The sequence below is a fragment of the Cnephaeus nilssonii genome (genome assembly GCF_951640355.1).
Source record: "Cnephaeus nilssonii genome assembly, chromosome: 8".
Taxonomy (NCBI): Eukaryota; Metazoa; Chordata; class Mammalia; order Chiroptera; family Vespertilionidae; genus Cnephaeus; species Cnephaeus nilssonii.
The window spans coordinates 99,160,327-99,177,232 of NC_137079.1; the positions used below are offsets into that span (position 1 = coordinate 99,160,327).

The following is a 16,906-nucleotide window of genomic DNA, read 5'->3' on the forward strand; positions in this document are numbered from 1 at the left end:
GATTTCAAACATTCCTGCTGTTAATCCACACCACCCACTCTACATTTAGTTATTTATTTATTCACTTAGCAAATATTTCTTGAGCATCTACCATGTGCCAGACACTATAGATATTCAATGAAGAATAAAACTCCATCTCTATCCTTAAAGAAGGCAGACACATTAACAACTTTGACAAAGTCATTTATAGTTACCATTCGACCGCTCGCGGTTTAAACCAATTGAGAGTGGCCGCTGAGTCCAGTCCGCTTGCGAGGACCTGCTGTGGGTGGCAACGCCATGGAGCTCATTGATAAAGCGGCGCTGAACCACTGCAGCTGCCCGACGTCAGAAATGAGAGTTCATTAGCATCTACCCTGAAGACTCTGCTGTTCTTCACAGCTCTAATGATCACTGTACCTACTGGGTTATATTTCAGCACTAAATGTTACGTTTTTGAAGGTGCCTTTGGGATGTCCAATGGGGACAGCTATTTTCATGCTGTTATTGTGCCCTGGTTGCTGTCCACGTGGTGCTGGCCCTCTTTGTCTATGTGGCCTGGAATGAAGGTTCACGACAGTGGCGTGAAGGCAAACAGGAGCAAGCGAGTGCAAAGGGTTAAAGTGAACATCACCTTTTGATAGCGTTAAATTGTTTTAAAAATGGCAAATGCATCCAGGATACTGATTATTTCAATAATGGTGAAAGAACATGTTAAAATCCATCCTTAAGGAGTCACATTTGACTAGTGTAAATTTTGGTCTTTCTGATACAGTGGTTTGCATCATCTATTTTAACTATAAGCCTCTCATTTGCAAATGGAAATTTGAAAAAATTAAATTGGTGGCAAATAATTATGTTTAATTACACATTATTCTGGGAATATTTTACAACAAAAATATTCTATAGCATTTTTTCTTGGTTTTGAATGTTACTTTTCTGGATATATTAATAAGGTACACAGTGAAGCAAATCTAAACTTTATTTTTTGTTGAAATATTTTCCCTAACTATCATGAAAGTACCAGGTCATTGGATTTTGGTTTGTAAATTCCTATGGAAAACTGCTTAAATTGTTGATGGTGGGATTATTCTGAATGTCACTGAGAAATTTCAAAAAAAGTATAATCCCTAGTCAATAGGAACCTTTCGCTACATTATTTCATGGGGAAACTAGGCTGAATCCCACCCATTTTACACGAAGTGGTTTATTGAAGGATCTCGATAGCAAAGCAGAGCTAGCTGCCTCCTGGCAGGCCAGCCTGTGCTTTCACACCAACTCTTTAATAAGCTGTTTTGCTCGTGTTCAACAATGAAGTTATGCTTTAATTACCAGGTTTATGTAAATTGCCTTTAAATTTGTTTTCCTACTGTTTTTTATACTGTATATGATAGGAATTTACATTTAAATGTTTATTTTTGTATACTTAGGGAATGTGAACAATTCTGAAAATAAATTGTTTTTATCACCCAGGAGGTATTCTTGGGATTTCTAGTCTAGTCTTTTCAATCAGAGTCAATATATCCCAGATATATATAATTAGATAATTCTTGAGGCCCTTTCTGATAGAAAAAGACCTATGTTTTTATTTTAGTATCTTTAGTGTGTGGTTCTTTCTAGCCACTTGGTACTACTTGTATGCAATCTGAAAACAAACCCAGAAAATGCATATAAAAACAGGAAGAAAATTTTAGTACCCTGTAATTTTGCCATCTGGAGATAACCACTACTTTGGTTTACATCTTGTATGCATTTCCTAATGCTAGTTCGATACTCACTAAAAGTTTAGATTAAGTTCAAATTCCGCCAATTTTTCCTGACAGCTATTTGTAGAATGCCCCTGTTTGAGTCTGGGATATTATGTGGTAGATTTCTAGATGGTCCCCACTTTTAGATGCCATGTTGCACTTAGAATTGTTGTCCACTTAATTTCTTTTTTTATAATGCCAATGTTTTTTCTTGTACTTTTGGGATATTATGCTGTTTATAAAATATTAATGTCCCATGTTGGATTATTTTGTTTCATACATTTGCTGAGTAGATAATTATATGGGTATTTTTCTGCAAGTATTTAAACCAGGGATTCAAGCAGTTGTAATTTCCTCTTGGAAAAAGTACCAAGTGTTTGAAATTTAGACTTTGATGCTAGTGTTAATATTTAGGATTATTACAGTATAGACTTGTTTTCAAATCAGTTAATTTTTTCCTGGGGTTTCAACTGTTATCTCGTTAGTGTGCTGCTGTTGAAATAACATGGTATTTGACATATATATTTTTTTCCACTGGTTTTCTGTTGCACAGTGTACATACTTCAGGATGTATAAAAAGGAAAGCTACAATTGAGCCCTTATAAATGCTTTAAGATAGGAATATGTTCACTATTGTTTGAAAACTAATTATAAGAATAACCTCAATTAGGAATGTAACTTGAATGTCAGTACAAGCTACTGATTTAACCCCATTTACTGTAACACATTACCTTTCTCACCTCACCTCCATTTGCCTCCCCCCTCCCCAGAATATAATCTATTTCCTCATTGTGCTGAAAACTGAAAAGTCTGCTGTAGAATGCATCTGCTGTCATTAGCTCTTCAAGTGGATATCATTTTACATGTAGCAGCAAAGTTCAGTTTTGAGTTGTCACTGAGGAAATTTAAACCTTTCATTAAAAAAACACACACCAGTGTTTCCTGGGAATCCAACTGAAATGCATTGTAATAATTGGACTGTTTTAACCATAAAAATCTCATCAGCTTTGCCAATAGAGGCAACTGATTGACTTGTTTGGTGTTTATTTCCCATTTTTACATAAATGTATGTATATATCTAGAGTACCCAAGGAGACCAGTAAAAACAGTTAAATAAATAAGGAGTACCCAAGGAAAAAATGGAAGCTGAAGGTACATGAAACATCTTGTTTCAACCATATCTAGTGTGTATTTCTTATCTCAGACCAGGTCATGATTATTGCTTCATGCTCCAGGGAAGTAGAGTGTTGTTAGGCCCCTTTTATAAGTGATTCAGCTATGGTGCCGACTTTGTCGCTTGTCTTAGGTCAGCAGTGGATTTCTCTGCCATCAAGCACTCTGCATCCTCCACCGCAGAAGTACAACTTTATTAATTCAGACTCAACTCATATTTAAGATAAATTTTGCAAGAGCTAGACTAAAAAAGCATATTAATAACTTGACAATATTTTTCTTTTTTTCGCAAGGGGCAAGGGTCACCTGAGAAAATAACTTATTTTCAGGGACTTGGGGAACCTAATGATAAATATTAGTTGTAACCTATGAATAGCTTAAACCCTTATATATTTATTAAAATAGTCTGGAATTCCTAAAGTTACCATCATTCCTGGCCACACTTCTCTTGCCAGTTTTATTGCTATGTGTACTTAATATCTGCGTACCTTTTAAGATGTTCCACAAGTCATATTTGTCAGTTACACAGACTAGTCTTTCTTTTTCTCAGGTTTAGTGAAATCTCACTGAACAATAATAATAGCAATACCTAACAACATCTGCACAGCACCTTACAGTTTGCAAAGAACGTTCACATATTCTTGTTTGAATTTTGCGTAGTGAACTTTTTACCCGATGTCTCTTGACATCAATGCTTAAAAGTGTTAGAATCTTTAAATCATTAGAGTCATTGAAGATGCTGTAGTCTTGAATAGTGCCCTGACCAGGGGCAGGCTTTAGATGCGCTAACGTTGAAAACTGTGTGCAATTATCAAAATGCAGGGCTTGAGTTCGTTAGCCACTTGAATCAGATTTGCTTTTGTTATGTAATGCTTTTTTACATGGTATCTGGATTGATTTTGTATTCATTATGTTCTAGCCTGTAATTTGTATAAATTTGCCCTCTGTTGTCATTAAGAAGGTGTTTGTAATGCCACTGATGTGTTCTGATTCAATTAACAGTAATTTTATTAAACTCATTGTTTTCTTAAAAAAAATTAGTTACAATTCATTGAGCAGTTCATGTGTGCCAGGCACTATGCTAATTCCTTTACACGGGAGACCCCCATTACGTAGATAAAGAAATTAAGATTTCCCATGGCAAGAGACTTATACAGGGCCATACATCCACACAGTGTCTAAGCCAGAACTTGCGCCTGGTGCAGTCTGATGCCAAAGCCCCAGAGTGTAACTGTCACCCTACACTGGAAAGTGCTCTACAGCAGAAAGGAAAGGGGGCCACTTTGGCCTGGGAGCAAGGGGAGAAGAAAGCTAGTGTGTATGGGGCACCTACCTCTGCTATCCATTCTTATATTGGAGCTGGACCTACAAGTAGGAGTAAGAGTTTCCTCAAGAAAAAGAGGAAGCACCATGAGGAACTGAAAAGAGGCACAAAAGTGCACAGGAAAGCGGTGGGAAGCTCAAAGTGAACACACCAAAAAGTGTTCAGGGGAGGAGTTGAAACTTGAAAATAAGGCCCTGTGAAGCCCTATGCTTAGACTCTTCCTTGTGATTCTTCTTGCCTCCTAAGCCTGCCATTGAAATGTGGTCACGAGGAACAGAGAGGACAAAGATGAGAGGATGGCCGAGAGCTCAGACTTCAGCAATGTTTCATCTCCAAATTCTCCTAGGTAATGACCCACATTTTCAAATATCTAGACACTGCAGTGACGATTAACAGAAAGAGTGATTCCAAACTCAAACATGACTGAAAAACCAATCATACTTAAGTAATCTTGAATGCATATTTTTCTTATAGGAATAAAAACCTGATGTGATGAAAATTCTCTGGATGTGTTTTCAGATATTTTTTGTCTTTCAGAATTATTATTAATATAACCTTATAAATAGTAATAATAGAAAACCAATTATGGTTAGAGGCTTCATGGTTCATTGGAACAGCATTTAAATTACCAGATAGGTGTATTTCTCTAAGCTGTATCAATTTTTAAAGTACAGTGGGTTTTCTATATAATCAATGAACACATTCCCCTTATTCCCACTTTCCTTCAGCTAATTATCTACCTTAAATGATATCAGAAATTGTTAGTCATATCTTTGTATTTACAGCATGTGATTAGCCATCTAAATTTATGAATTATTTTATGTCAAGATTTTAGAGAAGAATATTTAAAAAAAGCATCTATTTTATGATAAACTCTAACCATTTTACAGTGATCATTATAATTTACTATCCTTGTAGTAGAGCAAAAAAATGAGGATAAACTTGAGGATAAACTCACTTTTAGCATAATGAATATAGTTTTCATGGAAAGTATACACACACACACACACACACACACACACACACACACTGAGTGGCCAGACTATTATGATTTCTGAATGCATAATAATCTGGCCACTCAGTGTATATCCTATATAATAAAAGGCCAATATGCAAATTGTCCCCTCGACCAAGAGTTCGACCAACAGGCAGGCCAGCCAACCGCCCATGTCCCCTCCCCCTGGACAGGCTGGGTGGGGTCCAGCCGGACCCAACCCATGCACGAATTCATGCACCAGGCCTCTAATATATATATATATATCTATATATATATATAGATATATATATATATATACACACACACACACACTGAGTGGCTAGATTATTATGCGTTCAGAGATCATAATAATCTGGCCACTCAGTGTATATTCCAAAGGGAAAGGTTTTTAAATATTTATTTTGAAACAAGGTATACAATTGACAAAATTTGCTTCTAGACCATACAAGTTTCTGAGAGAGTTTGGTTGGGCTGTATGTAGCAACAATAAAAGAAAGTAAAAATTTAAATATTCTATTAAAACTTAATAAGTGGAAAAAAACAACTGAAGATAACCTATTTTTTGAAAAGATATAGGAAACAGCTCTTCTTATTGAGGAATCTAGTAAAGAAGGCTCCACAAAGAAACTCTCTTGCACCTTTTATAGGCTCAGTACTAACATGGCACAATTAAGGTAGTATGATCCTTAGCTTAGGTAAACCTTTCCAACTAGAGGGTAAGACAAATCTAGACACAGATAATTTCAACATAAAGTGCTAAGTGTGTTGGGATAAAAGACAGAGGTGTGTATAGGGGTGAAAAGCTCAGAAAAGGAACACATTACATCTGGATGTGAGTGGAAGGCTCATGCAAGAGGTCAAACTTGAGGTAAAATTTGTATAACCTATTGAGATAAACTAGGTAAAGAGAGGAGAAGGTGTAGGTCAAGGGTATGAGAGGTCTGAGGTAGCACAGAATATGTGGAGTGGTGAATTAAAGCCATTTATTACCGAGTCATTAAATTAGAACAGCAGAAGGAAAGAAGAGTTGAAGAGGCAGGTGAGGCCCAGATGATGTAGGGTCTTTGGGACCATTTGAAAGAACACAGGCTTTATTTTTAGGAGACAAGAAAAGGGTGGTAAGGAAGATTCCTAATCTGTTCAAGTATTTTAAAGAATGAGAGTGACTCAATCACTGCATTTTAGAGAGAACACTAACACTCAATGTGAAGGATGTATTTGAGGAGTGAAAAGCTGGAGTCAATACAAACAGCCAGGGGATTGCTCGTAATGCCTGAGAAATGAGGAATACCTGACCAAGCCAATTGTAGGAAAAATGGAGGGCAGGGACCAAGTGTGAGTAAAACTGGCCAGATTAGATCATGGGTGAGAAAGCCCACTGCATGGGAGAACATATTTGCCAATGTTATATCCAATAATTGCAGGGGCGGGGGCAGTCAGGGGTGACCAGGCTGGCAAGGGTGGGGCAGTGAGGGGTGACCAGGTCAGCAGGGAGGGCAGTGAGGGGCGACCAGGCTAGCAGAGGGGGTTAGTGAGGGCCTAATCTCCAAAATTTATAGGGAACTCATTCATCTTAACAAAAAGAAGACAAATAATCCAATCACAAAATGGGCAAAGGACTTAAATAGACACCTTTCAAAAGTGAACATAGAGGCCAAGAGACATATGAAAACATGCTCTAAGTCACTAAACATCCAAGAGATGCAAATCAAAATGACAATGAGATACCATCTCACACCTGTCAGAATGGCTATCATCAACAAATCAACAAATGACAAGTGCTGGCGAGGATGTGGAGTAAAAGGAACACTCCTGCACTGCTGGTGGGAATGCAGGCTGGTGCAGCCACTGTGGAGAACAGTATGAAGTTTCCTCAAAAAATTAAAAGTGGAACTCCCATTTGACCCAGTAATATATCCCAAGAAACCAGGAAACTTCTAGGAATATATCCCAAGAAACCAGAAATATTAATCAGAAAAGACATATGCACCCTATGTTCATAGCAGCACAAAACTGTGGTACATCTACACAATGGAATATTACACTGCTGTGAAAAAGAAAGAACTGTTACCATGTGTAACATCATGGATGGACCTGGAGACCATTATGCTAAGAAAAATAAGCCAGTCAGAGAAAGATAAATATCACATGATTTCACTCATTTGTGGAATATAATGAACAATATAAACTGATGAACAAAAATAGATACAGAGACAGAGAAGCATCAAACAGACTGTCAAACTTCAGTAGGAAGGCAGTGGGGGCGGGTAAGAGATCAATCAAAGGACTTGTATGCATGCATATAAGCATAACCAATGGACACAGACACTAGGGGGGATGAGAGAATGTGCTGGGGGTGGAGTGGCCAGGGGGAGGTCAATGGGGGGGAAAGGAGACATATGTAATACTATATGTAATACTTTAAACAATAAAAATTATAAATAAAAATAAAAAAATTAGAAAAAGAAAAGAGTAAATTAATCTTTGAATTCTCCTAAATAATAATAATAATAATAATATATATATATATATATATATATATATATATATATATATATATATGTATATATATATACTAAAAGCCCGGTGCACGAAATTCGTGCACGGCGGGGGGTTGTCCCTCAGCCCAGCCTGTACCCTCTCCAATCTGGGACTCCTGGAGGGATGTTCGACTGCCCTCTCACAATCCAGGACTACTGGCTCCCAACTGCTTGCCTGTCTGCCTTCCTGATTGCCCCTAACTGCTTCTGCCTGCCAGCCTGATCACCCCCTAACCACTCCGCTGCCAGCCTGGTTGATGCTTAACTGCTCCCCTGCCAGCCTGTTTGCCCCCAACTTCCCTCCTCTGCCAGCCTGGTCACCCCTAACTGCCCTCTCCTGCAGGGTTGATCACCTCCAACTGCCCTCCCTTGCAGGCCTGGTCCCTCTCAACTGCCCTCCCTTGCAGGCCGGGTGCCTCCCAACTGCCCTCTTCTGCTGGCCATCTTGTAGTGGCCATCTTGTGTCCACATGGGGGCAGGATCTTTGACCACATGGGGGCAGCTATATTGTGTGTTGCAGTGACAATCAATCTGCACATTACTCTTTTATTAGATAAGATAGAGGCCTGGTACAGGGGTGGGGCCAGCTGGTTTGCCCTGAAGGGTGTCCAGGATCAGGGTGGGGTTCCCTTGGGGCATGGGGTGGCCTGAGTGAGGGGCCTGTGGTGGTTTGCAGGACGGCTATGCCCCCTGGCAACCCAAGTGGAGCCCTGGTATCTGGAATTTATTTTCCTTCTACAATTGAAACTTTGTAGCCTGGGGCGGAGCCAAGCCTGCTGTTCCCTCTGGGGTGGCAGCCATTTCTGTGGCAGTTAATTCACCTTCTACAATTGAAACTTTGTAGCCTTAAGTGGGTGAGCCCGGCCAGGGTGTGCGGAAAGCTTTGCTTCCCCTGTTGCCGCCGGCAACCCTGGCCTGCTCTCTCAAGCTCCATCCTGCCGCCATTTGTTTGAATTTGTTTACCTTCTATAATTGAAACTTTGTAGCTTAGGTGGAGGCTTAGGCCTGCAAGGCTATGGAAAGCTTGGCTTCCTCTGTTACCTGGGAAATCTTGCTCTCTGTGGCTGTAGCCATCTTGGATGGTGAGTGTGGCTCATGTAGCGAAGTGATGGTTAATTTGCATATTACCATTTTATTAGAGAGGATATATATATATATATATATATATATATATATATATATATATATGCCTAAGTTACCATCGCAACCAAAACAACCAAACGGATGACCCAACAGTCTGCGTGGGTGACCAGGCTGGCAGGGGGGTGAGGGCTGACCAAATGACTGAGCAGCAAGCTACGTGGGGGACAGGGGGCTTAGTGAGGGCCAACAAAACGACTGAACAGATGGCTGCATGGGGCGACCAGGCCAGCAGGGGTGTTAGTGAGGGATGACCAAATGACTGAAGAGCCGGCTGTGTGGGGCGACCAAGCCAGCAGGTGGGGGGTGGGGGGTGCAGTTAGGGGTGACCAGGCCAGCAGGGGTGGGGCAGTGAGGGGCAACCAGGCCAGCAGAGGGGGGCAGTGAGGGGTGACCAGGCCAGCAGGGGGGCAGTTGGGGGTGACCAGGCCAGTAGGGGAGCAGTTGGGGGTGACCAGGCCAGCAGGGGGGGGGAAGTTAGGGGTGATCAGGCAGGCAGGCAGGTGAGCAGTTAGGAACCAGTGGTCCTGGATTGTGAGAGGGATGTCTGACTGCCGGTTTAGGCCTGATCCCCAGGATGGGAGCTAAACTGGCAGTTGGACATCCCCCAGGGGGTCCCCGTTTGGAGAGGGTGCAGGCTGGGCTGAGAGGACCCCCCCCCATGCACGAATTTCATGCACCAGGCCTCTAGTTTTAAATAAGAGTTCTATATATGTGTGTGTATGTATGTGTGTTTTGTGTGAATATACATATAATATGTAGTATATAGATATTAAAATTTTACAGTAGCAAAAAAAATAAAGAACGAATACTAACTACAATAATTTATTTGAACTGGTTACCACATGCCTAATTACCAGGCAGCACACTGATAAATATGTAAATCATTACATATGTATGGAATTAACTTGTGCATATTTTAGCTACCCCACTGAACTCTGTTAAGGTATAGTTTGTCTTCACAATTTATCACTCCTCTAGTATGGTCATTGGCCCATAACTTAAAAATCTTGGAAGCTTATAAAAAATGACAAGGTGAGGAAGGAATCAAATGAACATTTATAGTAATAATTTAAAAAATATATAAATAAGGACAAGAGGTAACTATTGGTAAAAGATATACTCACTGTTCTATATCATAGGACATTTCTACATGAAATTTATCTTAGATCTGTTGAGAGTTTTGGAAAAAATGAACATTGGAATCAATATCTAGCAAATTTTGTAATCAAATTCCTGAGAACATTTGATAGGTATTTTTGTAAATATAAATTTAAAAAATTATCAAAAATCCCCATAGCTCTCTCTTAAATCATAGCTATTCTATAATGAATTATATTAAATACATTTACTAATTTTTATTCATTAACGAGAACACAATATCATAGAAAAATATGTCACAAGAATTAAAATGAAGTAATGCTAAAATAAATAAGAAAGAAGAAATTACTGAACACTAGCAATGGATATATCTAGATAATTTGAGTAGTACAATATATGACTAAAGAAGTGTGGTTATAGGAGAAAGCCAATATTTTTAGCTTTAGGAGATTTTAGGTTCAAACAAATATACATTTTATAGAAATTATTCATTGAGTTTTCTGTAGGAACACTGTAGAGACCCTAATTTATTGCAGGATTTTTTTTTTTTACCTTGGCATTATTGATATGTTGGACCAGGTGATTCTTTAATGTGGGGGCTGTCCTCTGTATTATAGGATATGTAGCAGCAACTCTGGCCTCTATCCACTAACTGCCAGTAGCAGTACCTCTTACCCTAATTGTGACAAGCAAAAATGTCTCCACACATTGCCAAATGCCCCTTGGGTGGCAGAACTGCCCCCTTTTGAGAACTAATGCTTTATAGAATGTGGAAAGATGTGCAAAAATGAAAATTTCTGTTAATGTAATTATAATTTAAACGCACTAGCCAAGTTCACCATTTTAAACAAGAATAGGGAACTTTTTATTTGATAAGAATTCTCCAGCCACAGGAAAAAATTAAACCCAGCAAAAGGAAAAACTCAACAAAGTGTGTTTTATTATTCTGTTGAAGCAGTTGTTAAGAGAATGAGAAAGAAACAAGAAATAAGGAAATGTTCTCTCCTGCTTACAAAATTAAAAACAGAGGACATGAACAGTAAACATAGCAGATTATAAAAATATATTTCAGTTCCATATTATGGTTTAAATAGAGAAATGAAAACAAAGATAAAACAGAGGAGACATAAATTGGAAAAGACAGAATAGATAAGATGGCAGAGGTGGGCTGGCAGTGGGGATGGTAATGAGGAAAAACAAAGTATCTACTTTTTCTCAGCCCTCTCTTCTTAGATCCTGAGCCAACATCCTTCTCCTCAGGCTTGACCGGCCTGTGAAGGAGGATGTTGGGATGAGAGACTGAAAATCAAGGGAGAATCACTGCCAATAAAGGAAAAATGGCTGTCACAGAAGGCTTGGAAACTGAGGAATGAGACGATCAGTGCCTAGCTTTAGTATACAGAACGATTTTTTTGAGGGAACATTTGTGTAGAAAAGAGTGAGGAAGCTGACTGTTCGGGAGAAAGGTAACAAAAGCCTAAGTGTGGTGCTGGCAGAAGAAACCGGACGTCATAGAACCATTTACCTTTTGTATATACTTTGAGGGATAATATTCATTATGTGTTTTTTTATAACAATCAATAAAAATTTAGATTTTCTTTATGCACAGGAAATATTTAATACATACTAGTTGAGTTTGATTTTATTTAATTGGTTATTCTACCCAAATAATATTGACACATTTCAAGCAGCTCAGATTATCCTAGGACATTTCCAGTAGTAAGGGAATTTCAGTAAGCAGCATTTTTAGTAGGGAATTCTTCTAAAGGCCTTGCTCAGTGGGGACTCGATTGAACATTGAACTTGATGCTTTAATCAGAGAAGAAGGAGAGGGGAAGGGGGCGGGGTGCTAGCTGGACAAGGGCTTATGGTTTTCAGCTCCTTTTTTATTTCTGCCTCCTTCCCTCTGTGTTTCAGAAAGAGGGGAGGCACTGGAACAGCCAGGGAGTTCGAGCTGAGTTAACAGAGATTATCAAGGCCTGGCTGAATTTGGGGAAGTGACTTTCCAGATTAGTCAGGACACCTCTGCTCTGGAGCTGACATCATCCCTTGGACAGCGAGTCAGCCATGGTCTTCAGCAAAACTGCAAAGGGGCAGTTGACCCCCACCTCCTCTTTTTCTTTCTGAAGTATAGTCATCCTTTCTAAAATACCTTACCCTCATCTCTGCAAGTCATTCTGCCATTTTCTTCATAGCACTTGTCACAATCTGAAATTACCTTATTTACTTAATTTCTTTTAAATGTATTTGTATTGATCTCAGAGAGGAAGGGAGAGGGAGAGAGAGATAGAAACATCAATGATGAGAGAGAATCATTTGTCAGCTGCCTCCTACATGCCTCACACTGGGGACCAGTGCACAACCCCAGCATGTGCCCTGACCGGGAATCGAATCATGACCTACTGGTTTAACCACCTAGCCACACCGGCTGGCATTTACTTAATTTTTTGTTTGTTTATTGTTTCCTTCCCAAATGACCTGGTCTGTGTTGTTCACCTTGCAACACCTAGACAGCAGTACTCAATGATAAGCTGCAGAAAGACAAAGGAACCCCTTGCTTTGCCACCCTGGCTGGTATAGCTCAGTTGTTTGGGCATCATCCTGTGCATTGAAAGGTCATGGGTTCATTTCATGGTCAGGGCACATGCCTGGGTTGTGGGCTTGATTTCTGATAGAGCGCAAGCGGGAGACAGCCAATTGATGTTTCATTCTCAGAAGGATGCTTTTCTCTCTTCCTCTTCCTTCCTCCTTCTCTAAAAATCAATAAAAATATTAAAACAAAACAAAAAACCCTTGCCTACTCCCTGCCTCTTCTCCCCAACTTACAGGTACAATGACCTCGTGTTGCCCTCTGATTAGTCCTACCCTCCAACCTGACCTGGGGTGGACACTGTGTTCGTCACATCAATATTTTTGCTATTTGGGTAGAATCAATACCACTTCCTGCTTCAGAGACAAGTCTGAGTGGCAGAAGCCAATCACAGTCTTCTTCTGGTAGTTAGAGGTAGATATGCGATATGATTTGGTACAATCAGAGAGAAGCTCATGCATTTTGTTCAATTGTTGGGGAAAGGGGAGATTTCCCCTCCCCTTTCTTCCACAGGAAAATGTGTATCCCTGACAGCTCTGGGTGGCCATCTCACTCCCAGGAGGTAAAAATTTGGCACACATAGAATGACAAAGTGAAGAGCTTTTCAAAGAAACCAAGTTACAGTATTTTGACTTCTGGCTCAAATCTACCCTGAGGGCTTTAAGCCTGTCAGAGATGGGATTTCCTAACTGGTACCTATCCTAGTCAGAAGGTCTAATTCCCATTATAGATCCCTGCAAGGTATCATTTGATTAATTGAATAATAGCACTATATAGGTTGAGGTTTAAACCTCCCCCCAGAGTATTTTTTTATTCAAAAATTGAAGCAACTGTGTCCAGAACAGTGTTCTCAGTGGTTAGAGCATCAGCCCATGCACTGAAGGGTTGTGGGTTGGATTCAGGTCAAGGGTATGTATCCGGGTTTCAGGTTCCATCCCCAGCCAGTCAGGGCACATGTGGAAGGGAACCATAGATTTATCTCTATCACATCCATGTTTCTCTCTCTCTCTCTCTCTCTCTCTCTCTCTCTCTCTCTCTCTCTCTCTCTTCTTCCCTTCCTCCCTTCCACTCTCTCTAAAATCAATGGAAAAATATCCTCGGGTGAAGAGTAACAAAATTTAAAAAAACACATACAAAACTTGAAACAGATACAAACTATTGCATTGTTCTTTTCATCCCTCAAATGATATCATTGCTAGTTTCTAGGCCCAGTGACTAGACCCCATCTTAATGACCTAAGGATCCAGAGAGGGAAATAGATTTAGTTGGGGGAGGAAACTATTGCTAGAGTCTAGAAATGTGGGTTGAAAACAGCTGTGCAGGACACTGAAGTCCTGTCTCAATTCAATTGTCTCTGGGAATTTATTGAAGTTGTTTGGTTCGTTTATTTTTGTGGTTTTTTTTTTGTTTGGTTTTGTTTGGTTTCGTTTTAGAAAGATGGTGGTGTAATTATGGGTTTGGGTTGTAGGACAAATGGATTTGGCCGTAGCCTGAGGAGGGTCACGGGAGAAGTCACAGAGGCCTAAACCAGGTGGGTTGGAGGTTTTGTGTACACCAGCAAGGCTTTTGTCCCACACTCGCACCAGGCAGGGCTCAGGGAAGCCTAGAAGTCAGTCTCCGTGAAAGTTAAACAGTCTTTGTGAGCTAGTCTAGGATTCTCACCATCATCTTCAATGTCATTTCCATGGAAAACCTTCTTTTTTATTATCAAAAGAACAGATCAAGACCAACAATTTAGAGATTACCTATTTATAGGTAGAAGCTTTCAGAATTGATAATAGGTATATTATATAAATTATCTTTTTTATGTTTAATAATAACACTTCTAAGATCATGAAATTTGTTCTCTATATTCTAGGGCCACATTGAAACTTTAGTCTAAACAGATTCACCACCTTAAAAATTAGCTTTTGATCTTAGAATCTTAAAATAAGACTGCACTGACATAATAGTACAACTCAAGAAGGAATAATGGTTGGGTAAGCTTGCTTTTTTTCTTTCCTGATGAGGTTTGAATTAGTAGGAGATGGATAATACAGAATGTAAATTATGGAAGTAAATGTAATGTTTTATAGGAATTACTATAAAAGAGCTAAGACATTTTTAATAAGGCATAGAAATTAGGAAATCTCTGCCAATACCACCTGTCATTTCTCAACAAAAGATGAAAATGTTTCTATTATCCAAAGAGGACAGGCCATTTTGTTATCCAAATCAAGGAGGAGAAAATCTTGGGTTAAAGACAAAGCAAAGGAAGATGTATTATGCTAACTTTAACTAGATTAGACAATGAGGCTCCTCAATTTGGCCTTTCTGTGGTGGTATAAGTTGTGGGGGGATGCTGTAAATAATCAACTACTGTTGATTAAGAAAAAAATATTTTTTTCCCTTACAATTTTGTGCAGGAAAATAGTACTGAGATGCACAGATTTTCTTAAACAAGAAACCATAAAGCTTGGCAATAAAAAAGTTATGTATTTCTACAAAACAATAGGAATAAGAAAACATATTCCCAGAAGTTTGCATATTTCAGCAAGCAGAGACTGGGGCTCCTGAGTTGTAATGAGCACTCTATGTGAGTATTGTGTTACACTGTACTATACACACTTTCCATATCATATAGCTCCAGCTATTTTAATGTGCAAAGAAAAGAAAAGGACCAGGCACTCAGTCCCCTTTCCCAAGCTTCTCTAACAAAGCATGGCTCTCCATGGCGACAAAATAGGATGGGCTACCTGTGACTCTCTTACCTGTCTGCAATCTATTTTCAGGTGAAAATTACATGCTATTGAAGTTAGCAGTAATAAAAAGAAATGCATCAAATAGCCAATAAATAATAAAATTCTGTATTACTCTGCAAAGATTGAGGAAACACTGTTACATCTTTTAAAATGAACCTGTGGTCTGACTCTTTATAGAAAATGAATAAAAGAGAGAAGAAAAAAGAATTTGGGGGGGGAAACACAGAGATAGCACTCATCCTGAGTATATGCAATATTTTTGTCTAGTCAGTAACCATTTGAAAGGGAAGTATCAATTTTGTGTCTAATAGAAATGAGAGAGTACTCCCAAAGTAATTTAGATATTTCTTTTCTTCTTTCTCCTCTTTCCTTCCATACTGGAAATAAGAAAGGTTGACAACTCTTCCTTAAAACAGATTGTTCCTTGAAGGACCAATCCCTTTCCACTCTCATCGCTCTCTCTTCGCCAGATATACAGAGAAAACTAACATTGTGCTGACCTTTTAGGGTGACTGTGGCAGCACCTTTCTGACACAGAGGAGCAGTGAAGAACCTAATGTGGCCATGAGCAGCCTCTAGGGAATAGCCAGAAACTGCTGGAGTGAAAGAGGAGGAAGTTAGGGGAGGTGGGAATAAAAAGAGTAATGTTCACTCAAAAATGCTATCTCTGTTCCTTGTACAATTAATCATTTTTAGAAATTAATAAAAACACTGATTCATAAACTACTAACAGAGGGATGTGAGAATAAATGGAAAATTTCAAATACAACTTATTGGAAAGTCTTCAGTGATTTCAAACCTCAGGACGTCCTATCTAATAAAAGAGTAATATGCAAATTAACCATCACTCCACTACACCCACAAGCCATGCCCACCAGCCACGCACAATAGCCAATCAGAGTGAGTATGCAAATTAACCCCAACCAAGATGGCTGCGGCCACAGAGAGCAGGAGGGAGGCTTGGGTTTCCCTGGCAATGGAGGAAGCCAAGCTTTCCACACACCCTGGTGGCCCCAGGCCTCCATTCAAGGGTACAAAGTTTCAATTATAGAAGATAAATAACCCACAGCCACAAGATGGTGGTGCCGGAGAGAAAGCTTCCGGGGCGAAAAAGATGGCGACCGGCAGGAAGGTAGGGAGAGAGAGAGTGTGAGTGAGGAACCCATAGAGGAGAGTGTAGATGTGTGTGGTGTGTGTGTGTGTATGAGATAGGGTCAGTTAGATTCTGCAGGTCTTCCAAGGGGCTCCCGAACAGGGCAGCCCTAGACGGCGGAGCCCCGCGCACAAAGCGGACACTTCTCGGCGGCTGGTGCGGACGCAGAGACCATGCCATCTTGAGAAACAGAGCTGCCTGAGACTCGGATCCTGGCTTCTGACACAAACCAGGACCCTGCAGCCACTGGGGACAGAGAACTGCTATCACAGCTTCAGACAAACAAACAACAAGAACCCAGACTTCCCGGCAGATTTCCGTGAGTCAAAGAGCCTATCCCCCTCCTCGCAGGTGCGCTGATAGCGCCATAGTAACTGATAGACCTGCCCCTCCCCCAAGCTTCTGAGCGCCCACAGGCGC

General features: G+C 39.9%; 1 protein-coding gene and 1 pseudogene across 2 annotated transcripts in view; one reads left to right on the forward strand and one right to left on the reverse strand.

The window, feature by feature from the left end:
- The window catches only part of DCLK1 (doublecortin like kinase 1), a gene marked incomplete at its 3' end in the record, with an annotated part of 486,231 nt that overhangs the window by 168,370 nt on the left and 300,955 nt on the right, over positions 1-16,906 (reverse strand). The gene's annotated exons all lie outside the window — the stretch shown is intronic.
- Positions 280-601, forward strand: LOC307104452 (vacuolar ATPase assembly integral membrane protein VMA21-like; annotated as a pseudogene). Its single transcript has one exon. The product of its transcript is annotated as a vacuolar ATPase assembly integral membrane protein VMA21-like (transcript).